This window comes from Hakea prostrata, chromosome 9, assembly GCF_041222555.1.
Source record: "Hakea prostrata isolate BN-2017 chromosome 9, UWA_Hpros_2, whole genome shotgun sequence".
Taxonomy (NCBI): domain Eukaryota; kingdom Viridiplantae; phylum Streptophyta; class Magnoliopsida; order Proteales; family Proteaceae; genus Hakea; species Hakea prostrata.
Window position 1 is genome coordinate 7,351,509 of NC_142608.1, and position 12,365 is coordinate 7,363,873.

A 12,365-nucleotide genomic window follows, 5' to 3' on the forward strand; every position below is an offset into this window, starting at 1 on the left:
AGAGTATGGTACTACTCTTATTTCACACGATCCATGAACTTCCATAACATTGGCATGATTTGGTTTGAGCAACAAATCCTGACGTGAGACATCTTCATAATGAAAATGAAGTGGAAACATGAGTTGGCTCATTTATATATTAAGGTCATCATCTATGAATTTGATGTGGAAACTGTGTTTGGATGCAAGCTATAAATGTTAGTTGACCTCACTTGAGTTCGTAGAATTCTTTCCTTTATATGTGTGTGTTCTTTAGATTTCTTTACAGGCTATGAGGATTCCTCTCAAATGGAGGATTCGTCACAGGGAGGCTATTTGGATGGAACAATTGAGGAGGAAGTGGAAGCACACAAAGCTTCGTGCTCTTACCATGACTACTCCTACAGAGTCGACTTTTAGTAATAGAGATCTCACCGTACTTAGAAAATCTCATGTCATTTATAGCACTTTTCTATATTTACACTTTGATTTCATTTGAGACAGAGGTGTGGGTATCTTTTACCAAAATTCATGAACATTTTCCGCTACAACACTTTTTCCTTTCTTCAAACTCTAATATTTATGCTTTTGTTTTGAGTCTTGGATGATTGTAACTAATATTTCAGATTTCATAATTGAATATTTGAACTTGATTTATTATTGTCCTTTTGATTATGTTATATCATATATTTGTATGGAATTGTCACTAAACCTAGGTCCTGCAGTGTATCACCCCCACGGATATTTGGGTATGATCGGATCCGGCTAGGTGGGGTGTGACAAAATATATATAGAATATGAACGATTGGCTATCAGCTCAGCCTACTCAGACACGAGCATCATCTCCATAATATTAGTTGGATTGGGTTTGTATTCTAATTGAACCAATTGCAAAATAGGTTACAAGTGATTATATTTGCACTCCAATTCATCTCATGATTGTGTCTGCATTTTCACAGATGCCGCTTGGGAAGCAGCTTCTAAGATTGGAGCGAGAGGTTGCATCGTATGGATTCGGGAGGAGGTTTCCTAATTGCAAAAACTCAAGTAAGCCAGGGTCAAACAATTTTGGCAATGGAACTCGAGGCACTCTAGGATGGTGTCAACTGGGCATCACAGCTTTGGCAGTATATGATACACCTTATATTGTATTCGAAACCTACGATTTGGGCTCTCAACAAGTACCCCATCTCACTTGATTGGGCCTCTTGTACTATATATATGATGAAATATTGAAGTTAGCTTATAGTTTTCAATTTACACCTTGTAGTTATGCAAATAGGTAAAGTAATCAATTTGCATAATTTATTGCAGAAGGGGCGCTAAAGTTTTCCCTTCATATGACTTGTGGCATGTTCCCCCACCATTTATTGTACAAAATTCTCTGTTGGCTTCCAGGAACGGGGTTTTAGAGAGCTTAATTTAAGTTATCTTTTGACCCCCAAAAAAAAAACAATTGCAGTAGAGACAACGAGAAAATTTTATGCAAAAGAAAATAGAAAAAGAAGGCTATACAGTGGGGTGGCCCTCACATTGCACCACATGAGAGTGAAAAAGTGTGTCCTGCATCATTCAGCCAAAATATGAATAGAGAGAGTGTTACTTGCATATGAGTTTAGTAGTGCAATCAGGTTTAGATACATAATCACTTTTGGGCACAGGAAAATGACCACCTTCTGCATGTAAAAGTTGATTTTTCAAGGCACCGCTTGATCATCTTTGAATGTGATCGCCATAGAGCATACAACTTTGGTGGCAAACAAACAAACAGAGGGCAAATAAATCTCTTTCCTTACATGTATGCTTCAAAACTGCGAAGGATTTATGGGATTCTCTAGCACATCTTTTTCAACAACAATCCATAGCATGTCCTACCTTCCTTCACAACGAACTATAAACAATTATCAACATAAACCTCTATATCATAAGCTACCTTCACCGTATCAAATCTATAGCTAATTCCTTAGCAGCCATCAAAGATTAAGTGACAGGTCAAATCTAGTAGTTTACATATTGAATGGTTTATGTGCTTTTTTTCACTACCTCCAACGTCACTATTGAAAACATATCCCCTCATATTTATTTTGTTATTCTGTGAGCTAAACTCCTCACCCATGAACAACAACTCTACCCTAGTTATGGGAATCAATCACCTATTCTATCTAACCCACAATCCTCGATAGCCCTTTACACCATTGAATCTACTAAACCCGATAAACCATGTACTTCACCAAACACCACCATCACAAACCCCCGACCTTCAAAACCAGATTTTAGACCCCATTTTCACGAAAACCAATAACATTTCTTCCAACAGATATGTCGGCACCAAATATATCATTACCAATTGAATGTCAGATATGTGTCAGACATGGCTATTGTGGTAAGCAAGTGTTATTTCAAATACTCTAACAGTTGAAACAATGGTCCCCCGCAACCGAATTCAGATGTTGGTGTTCATACTCATAACAATAACTGATGCAATAAATAAATTCTCAATGGAAAACGACTACGACTTTGTGAGAGATTTGGTACCCAACAACACTCTCAGGGTTCAATTTATGCAATCACACAAGCATATAACATACATTTTCACATAGGGGTTACTAGCATAGATCTTTGAAGAGCATCAATCTAAACTGCTATGTGCACCCCACAATAGTTCGAGGGTGGATAATCATTAGGGCTTTTCAAATATTTAAGATTTAAAATCCTATATTTTTTCAACTGTTTATAATCGTTGTGAATAATCCTATCTCTATAGAATATTTGAATTGCTTCTATAAACACTTACCTTGTTAGTAACATAGTTTAACCCAAATATTTATTCTTTCAAGGTGTTTATTCTCACATACATATACTTATTTGGATAAAGATTTTGCTCTCTATTATACACTTTTCACAGGCAACCTATTGTGTTTGAACTTTTACATCTACATTTATGGCCACTTGACAATGTTGTCAATGTTAATAATGTGTTAGTTTTGAAAGTGAAGCACACTTGTACCATTATTACTACATAGCAACTGAAATTTTAACTTGGAACTATTTCTACCCTTAGTTTTACTCAAAAACTACAAATCCTTATATTGTTGAATAATAATGTATTTTTCCAATGGATTTTCCATTCCTCCTTTGTGTAACTTCTCTTTGGATAATTAGTCACAGCCATTTATGCCATTCTTCGATGAATAGTTACCCCTAACTCTCTCTAATACAAAACATTCAGCAGATAGACATGGATAAGCCATGCAAAACAAACTTGCCCCTAGTTATCTTTTGAAAAAGGGACCTTTTGACAATTGTACCCCATATTTGAATTGTGTCAACAACCTATGATTATTCCTTGTTGTGGGTAATACAATACCACACCAATTTCTCACAAAACATTCCCTTAGTTGGGTTTGTCTTCTCCAACACTCCCCCCAAACCAAATTATGTCATGCTAAGCGTCTTCTTTGACTCATATTTGAAGTCATCTCGTGCAATCTCATGCGTGGCCCTCATTAAGTCGAGCCTAGACTGCTTGTGGTTAAAGAATTGACTGCAGAAGCTGCTATCATGACTGGAGCACTAAACAGTAGTGCCACTCTTTTTTATGTGTTCACTAACACGTCGACCCGTAGCTTCTGCTTCCATTTCCCCTTTCTATCATAAGAAAAAGTGTTGTTGCTTCAACCCCTTCTGTCACCATAGAACAAATTTCTGTAGGTACACCATTAGCTTGGCTTGTGAAAGAATTTATAGTTGCTGGACGGTTGGTTGACAGGTGTCTGGCTAACGAAGAACCCGAAGAAAAAAAAAAAACTAGTACAACAACATCTTCAGCAAGGAGAGGATAACATTTCAACTTCACCTTGACACACTTTTAGATAGATGAAAAAGGGATTCGATTGACTTATAGAACTCGAACTCATAAGTCCTAATCTACGACTAGCCTTTTTACTTTTCACGCTGGCCTAATGAAACTCAGTCATTTAGTAAGCATATAGTTGCAACTGTTTAGTTATTAAGCAATTCTTTAATGCCCACACCGAAAGCCCTCTCCGTCTTATTGATTGGGGCAAGTAGGTTCTGGTTGTGACCCATATCCAACTTTGATTGGTAAACTTTCATTTCACATAGCCACTTGATAGTTCAATAAGCCAAAGAAAGATAGGAATCCTTTTGCCCATTTTAGTTTCTTTTATTACTATTTCAATTGCCTTCGAAGATAATTACATTACCAAATAATATATGTTAAATGGGGTCAAAAACAAGAGGAAGGGTGGGAGGGATAAGAAGCTTTATACATGGTAGGTGGCGTGCCATGCCATTGAGATAAAGAAGACATGCATACATATTTCAATAATGGGCATTTATAAATTTTAATTCTCCAATGTCAAAGCTTTATGATGGGATATCATAGTAGTAAAACCTCAAGCTAGTTATGGAAGATATTTCATTGGACCAAAGTACCCATTCCACAAAGCAACAAACCCCTTATTATGGAATGCTCCCTTTAAGAATTCAACCAAAATATCCTACCCTCTCAACAACATGACCTCCTAACACATAACACATTCTTACAAAACAAAGCTCCCTTCAATAAGCCAACCATTCAAACTTTCCACCCCCATACTTCTTAAGTTATAATTTTCCAGGAAAAAAAAGAACCTACAAACTAAATAGAAAGTTAGATCAAAACAAAGTTCGGAAAAGACATATCCTCCCGTCAATTGGCACCTCTTAGGCTCTTCCCTAACAATCTCCAATAAATCCCTATTAAGTGCTTCAAGATCCCCATCCACACTAGCCACGATGGAGTTCCTTGGCCATATAGAGAATTCAGTGTTGAGTTATCCTGCTTTCAAGAGAAGGTGTCCATGGATCAAACCAGAAAGAGGTTCTTTAACCGTTTCCAACTCTTCTTATTACCAATGTCTTTAGCATGGGTAGGATGCTTGCAATGCTATTACAAGTCTGAGAACCTTTATTTTTCATCACCTTGGTATCAAAGGGTGAGATTCCATTGAAATATCAGGCATGTAAGACTTTCACCCATGGGTATTAGGATTTGTTAGCATCCTCCAGCCTTGCTTTAGCAGAAGGGCTATGTTATAATCTTCGATTTTCTTAAACCCTAGCCCGCCCAAACTTTTTGGGAGACAACAGTTATCCCACAAGACTAAAGACAGAGATCTATTATTGTCAGTGTGCCCAAGCCAAAATCTATGACATATTGAGTCCATTTTATTGCATATGATTTTGGGGATTTGAAAGCATTGCATTGGTATAGGGCCATCGATTCAAGAGTTGATTGTAAAATTATTCCCCTTCTTGCATACGACAGGTTGGATGCCTTCCATGTTGCCATCTTTGGCTTCATTCGGTCTAGAATAAATTTAAAGCTGTGAGTTTTTTTCCATCCCCTAAACAGATGGTTCTCGAGATAGGTAGCCTCCTTCTATATTTCGGGAACTCCCATCACTTCCTTGATTTGACACCTAATGGATTATTGTACATTTCGGCTAAAAAATATTCCATTTTTGTCAAAGTTAATTTCTTGTCCTATGAGGTTCGAGAACAATTTCAGCACCGCTTTGATGGTCATTATGTCCTCCAACTTGGCTCTGACAAATATGAATGTATCATCTACAAACAAAAGGTGAGAAATCTTTGGGAATTCCTCCCAAGGCGAATTACCTTGAAAGAGGTTCAGAGAACAATACTCATTTAAGAGACGGGATAACACTTCCATTAAAATCGAAAAGAGGTAAGGGCTGAGTGGGCAACCCTGTCTTAATCCTCTTGTACCAAAGAACCACATGTATGGGGATCCATTAACTTTGATGGAAAAAGAGGCAGAAGAAACGATTGAGCGTATTAAGTAACACCGATATGATTCAAAACCTAAGAACAATTCAAGTGACACATGTAAGTCTCAATGGTTTATTTTGTCAATCGAAATCCACAAGTTGCTTTCAATTAGTTTTCCTAAAACTTTTTTATGTGTAATCACCATTTTAGAAATAGGTTAGCCATTCGGCTTCAATGAGATATTTTTTATTATTTGCTTTTAGCCTAATAAATAGACTATTTGCCTTGGTTTGGATTGTGTGTAACTTTTGTTTTACATTTTTACCATCGATTCAATTGTCCTATGGGGATGAAGTTTCATGCAAAGAGGTCATCGATTTGAACTTCTGCCCCATCACAACACACCTTTCTCTTCCCCTTGCCCCCTCGGGGCCTGTAGGTCCCCAATCCCTATGGCCATTTGACAATGGCCTAAAAAAAACAAAAAGGAAAACGAGGTTTTATACAAAGATAATGTTGTTTCAAGATCAAACAGGCACGGGAATGGATGTTATGGTTAGATCAGTGGTAGAAATGTAAAGGAAAGCCAACGCAGAGCTGTTCTAGTGGTGAAACCAACACCTCTTAGTGAAAAGGTCGTGGATTTGACTCTTGTTGAGGCATATTAATATCCCCATCCCCTGGCTTAATAAAGCCCCTTTGTACCCAAAAAAAAATGTAAAGGAAAAAATAGTAAAGAAAGATCTGAGTTTCGAACAGATTAGTCTTATTATATTCGTTCTTTAGAGTAAAGATGCATATTAACATATGTTATGACTCTACTTAGAACCCATAGTGATAAAAATAATTCTAATATGATAATGTATTAATACAATGCATATGAAAATAAGGAAAAACGAGTTAAGATAAAAAAAATAAAAAAGAGAAAAAGGCATTACATAAATAATATACTTCCATAATCTAATTCCTAAGAAGAAATGGGAAGAAATTGACAAATAACTCAACGTTCAAACCTAAATATTTATATCATATCTTCTATATTATGGGGGATGATTAATTAAAATTGATTCCCCCCCCCCCCTTTAACATCCCAATACGCCCAAAAAAAAAAAAACTATACGCACGTGATGTTTTGCTAGTCTTAACAAATAGATCACTAAGTATATAAAACATAATATTTTATTTTTCTTTTCATTTAAGCTAATTTATCATGTATTATTCAAATCTATTTGATAAAATATCTATATTGCCACATAATAAAATAAAGTTATGTTAAACATAACGATGTAAATAAATGTGATGTTGCTTACCAAAATAAATAAATAAATAAATGTGATGTTATGTTAAAAAGGATAATACGTTATCATGAGAAGATTTATTTAATTTTATATGGTCGTTCTAGTGGAGAAGTCTCTTGTTCTCATGCATTTCTTCCTAATTAATGAAATTTTGATTACCAAAGTCATGTGGAGAAATGTCTTCTGTCAACTTTAAACCCATATTATTTATGCTTATAATTAATGAATTAATCAAAAGCATTCAATATGAGATTCATTGGTGTATGTGTTTTACTGAAGATTAAGTTTAATAGATGAAACACAAATAAAGATTAATAGAAAGTTAGAGTCATGGAGAGAAACTTTAGAATCAAAAGTCTATAAATTAAGTATAAAGAATATAGAACATCTACTTTGTAACTTTAGTCATGATTTGGTGGATGACGAGATAGTGAAACTTGATGAAAAAAAGATTTCCGATCAAAGCGATTACTTTAGATACTTAGGCTCAATCACGAATAAAATAGCAAATTGTTCTGACACAAAATAGAAGCTTTTGAACATTTACCCTGTATTGTATCTTTAATAAGCACACGAATCCAGTTTTGTTAGAATAATTAGTTGTACAATTGTAAAAGCCATCATATCATAATGTATAATGAAATGTAAAGACATCATCTACCCTTTTTCATTACACTTTGCGTGCATATTCACCAAATTATTCACGACAACCAAATCCCCTTGTCATCAAAAGCATATTAAATGATTTAGCAATTATTTTTTGATGAAACATAAGTATAAATTAACTAACAAACTGAAACCTTGGCAATTAAATTTATAAATTGAAACTCCATTTTCTCTTCCATCAAAAACTCCTTGAAAATTAATAATGCTTGGTGGGCATCTTCATATTTATTTGCCCATTGTATGTCATCAATTTTCAAGAGACTATCTTTGAGGAAGTTCATTGAATAGTTTCCTTGGATTGTCTGGTTTACCACATTTTGAATGTAGATCAATGAGTGCAAAAGAGATGAATAGATTAGATTGAAATCACAATGTTCATATCCTAAATTAATGCATAACCTAAATCATAAATTGATCAATAACAGTTCATATCACGATGTCGTTATCAATGAAGGCCACTGCAAACAATATAATGAATTCAAAATTGGGTCTCAATAGGGTTTTCATCTCACTGGTGAAAGGTATTCGGATGAAGACGATGGTGCAGCTCCTTATCTCTTTTTTCTTTCCATTATTTTTTCATAAGGGTAGGTAGTCTCATATAATTCAAATTCGTAGTTACGGAATTTAGTAAAAGATAATTATGGTTTAACGATGTTAGTAATAGATTGGACTAATATGTCAAATGAAACTCCAACTTTGGGGTGTCTTTGCTTATGAAAAATAAAGCGGGATGTAAGTATATAAAGACCTCTATTTTGGGACGTGATAATAATTTGCTATAAATGCCCTCTGTATGGATATGTAATACAATTTAAATTCAATAAATAAGAAGAATAAGGAACAAATCTAAGACAACCTTAGGAGAAGTGATAAGAAAGAAATTGCATAGCCTAGGCCTTATATCTGGTAGGATCGCAAATAGAACTAATTAGAAAGCAATAGCCTATGTAACCAACCCCATTAATTGAGACAAAACTTTTTGATGTGTGGAAAAATATTTTTCAAATAATAATAAATAAATAAAAAACAATCTTAATAAATTAATTTATCCTCATTAATTACCTAATGATTAAGGATTTGGGTACCATTTGACATTGCAACAACCAACTTTTTTGGGGGTAAATCAGCCATCATAAATATTATACACTTGGTTCTTTTACATCCATGTATAAACCTTGGATCATTTTGCATGATAAAGACAATAGGAAAATGAGAAATTGCATATAAAAAGATCATACAATTGGGTTGAGGCGAAAATAAAACAGGTGGCATACCATAAGTAAAATAAATCTTTTAAAAAGAAAAGATAAAAAATAAAAACCTTTAATAATGAAACAAACTATTATCCCCCCCAAATATCTCTTGTTTAATTCTTAGAAGTGATTCAACGAAGAATTCAAAAGGCTTTATAATTTGAAAATGATATGTCACCATGTTACTACTACAAAATGCAAATTCTTGTTATTATACGTAGAAAGTCATGGGATTTCTTTGGGGTACATTCAAAAACCTTTTACAGATTTGTTTTATTTGGGTTTAAGTGCTTTTAATTTAGTAGTTTTTTTTTTTTTTTTTTTTGTCTTGACGGATAGAAGATTGTACTTTTTTCACGATCTTTCATCACATATAGACTATCCATTCTATCCCTATACTGAAATAGAAAATCATATTTATAATTTTTGGGAAGGCGATAGTTGAACGGACATGTGGATGTGTTGGCTAAACGGTTCTAAATATCTACCGTCAGATCTATTAACTAAATCTGAATCGTCCAAAAATTCATATTTGTCCTCATATTATTATGGGTTAGTTTAGTTAACCGTCTATCACCAGTTAAATTTATGGGTTGATCTGCGATTATTTCTCTGTTTCTTCTCTAATTTTTTTCTCTGTTCTTCTCTATCGGCTTCACTGAAAATTCTCTCATAAAAAATAAGAAAACTAGAAACAAAAAAAAAAATAATAATAATAACAGAGAAATATTATAATTGAAAGATAATTTAACACAGATAGTTGATAATTCCAGACAAGAGTGTTTGTGTTATTTTTATTGGACGATTCAGATGTAGTTTAACAAATTTGATGATGAGTATTTAGAGCTGTTCAGCTAACCTATTCATGCATCCGTTCAGTTACACTTTAGCCATAATTTGTTTTTCCTATACTAATATTGTTTAATATAAAAATAAACACATAATAAATAACAAATGGATCAAGTTTTTTTTTTTTTGATATTTTAAAAAAAGTGAGCCAGTGAATAACTCTCAATTGTGTACTAAAATAGGAGTTTAGATCCTCTTCATTTGAGTAGCCTATTTTCCTATCTTCTACCCTCAAATATGACTGGTCCATGATACATAAGCAAGCCTGTGTAAGCCCAAATGTGAGAAGGAAAGGTTGGGGGAAGGCTTGCTTTGGTGCAGAGGATTTAAATTATTTTAGAGTTTTTTACATGTGGGTCTCAACCACACTAACATCGTTAGTCGCCGTTAAATATATTCAAATTTCAAACTTAGAGAGACCAAAATACCTTAGGTGGCGTTTGGTTACGCAATTCCCTGGAATTAGATTCCAAGAAATCATGAGTCCAACAAAAAAATGTGTTTGGTTTAAAAATGAGTCTGTTTCTAAGAGGATCATGAATCAGCTCGGATCCACGTTTTTGCCTAAAAAATCAAATCCACTGGAAACCACCTCAAGAGGTGGTTTCCAAATAGACTCATCGTTTTGAAGCTGGGGTATAAATACGATTGACTCACTTTGAGAATCACTTTTATCGTGAAATTTTCTCAACACCTCTTCGTCTCTGCTAGGGCTTCCGTTCCGTCATCGTCATCGTCGAGCAGGTTGTTGAAGGGCCTGTTTTATTATTTTTATATATATATATATATATATGTTATTTATTGTGGTTAAAAGGAAATTTCAATCATAAGTCATACAATATATTAAATAAATTGATGGATATTTTGGTATTTTCAGATTTGAATATACTTAATGGTAGTTCACAACATAAGTTTGGTTGGACCCACACATAATATATTTCTCTAACCCTCTAAGAAGACTTAATATTAGTTTATGGTTCGCTAAGGGGATTCAAACATAAAAAAATATATATATATATTTTTTTTTATTTTTTAATTGATTATTGATAAAAGAAAAATGATATGTGAGTGAGAATCTAGCTGTGGGCCCAAACCTTCAAGTTTGGATCATCTCCCCGTCGGGGGTGCACTTTGTGCTCCTTGACGGCTTTATAACCACACACAATGGGGGCCCACAAGTAAAAAACAGTAAAATATTTTATAAAAAATCTCACCACCTAATCCTGTGAGTAAGGGTGTCAATTTGGTTAAAAAGCTATTAAACCGTACCGTACCGTACCGAACCGTTTAAACCGTACTGTACCGAACCGTTTTCAAATTCGGACGGGTACGGTTATGGTATAAGGTATCATACCGTCGGTAAATACCGCGTACCGTTAAACCGATTACCGTACCATTAAACCGATTACCGATTATCGTTTACCGTACCATTAAACCGATTACCGATTACCATACCGTATTTTATACCGTATACCGTAAAGTTATTAATCCTTTAAAGTTTAAACCCTAAACTCATCACACACTTCACTTCATACCCACCTTATAGCCTAAATCTGCTTGATAAAAATAAATTCAAGCACGATGCAGATATAAACATACAAGAAGACCCAATGGATTATTAAGTTAATAATGGCTTTGATCCAGCTAGACAAGCTTATGACCCCAATCAAGGAGGTTGGGCTTACACATCTTGTCTTGATGGCTTGTTTGATGGCCATTCTTATCTGCAGGTAGGCATTTTGATAACATGCTTAATTTTTATAAATAGGTTTTTAGGTTCTTTATTCCTGGTAGTGATCCTTGTTCCTGCCAGTACCACTAAACTCTTTTAAGTCTATCTAAATTTCCTGAAGCTTCCCAGGTAAAGTTTGGCATCCCAAGCAATCCCAGTATAAAGGACTTTTGTGGTTTTTGTTTCATATGTTTTGAAGGTCCGTTGAGTTTTTTTCCTTTAAGTGACCGAGTCATTGGTATTCCATAATGCATTATAACCGAAGCAAAGATGCCAAGACTAGTCATTGGCCATTCCATAATGCATTATAACATCATTGGCAATATGTTTAGAATGGTGGTTGTTGTATTAATTCAATGGCAATTCAACCTCACGCGACTGGGTTGAGGTATTTGAATTTTAAGTAATTTGCTATTAGTTTTCTGTTTAGGTTTGATTTTTCTCACTTGTTCCCATACAACACCATAACAAAACCGTACCGTACCATTTTTCTATACCGATATTATACCGGTTTCATGCCGTATCTTTTTTTAAAATATCCGTTTTCATACCGTATCGTATAAATATGGTACGGTATGGTTATGATTTGAGGTTTTCAAATTCAATACCGTACCAAATTACCGTTACTGTACCGAACTGACACCCTTACCTGTGAGCCTCACCATAGTATGTGATTGTAAAGCCTTTGGAGAGCACAGAGTGCACCCCCAACTGAGCGGGGGATGATCTGGACTCCAAATCTTTGAGGCGTCAACACTTGAACCAATAGCCTTGGGCCCACATAAT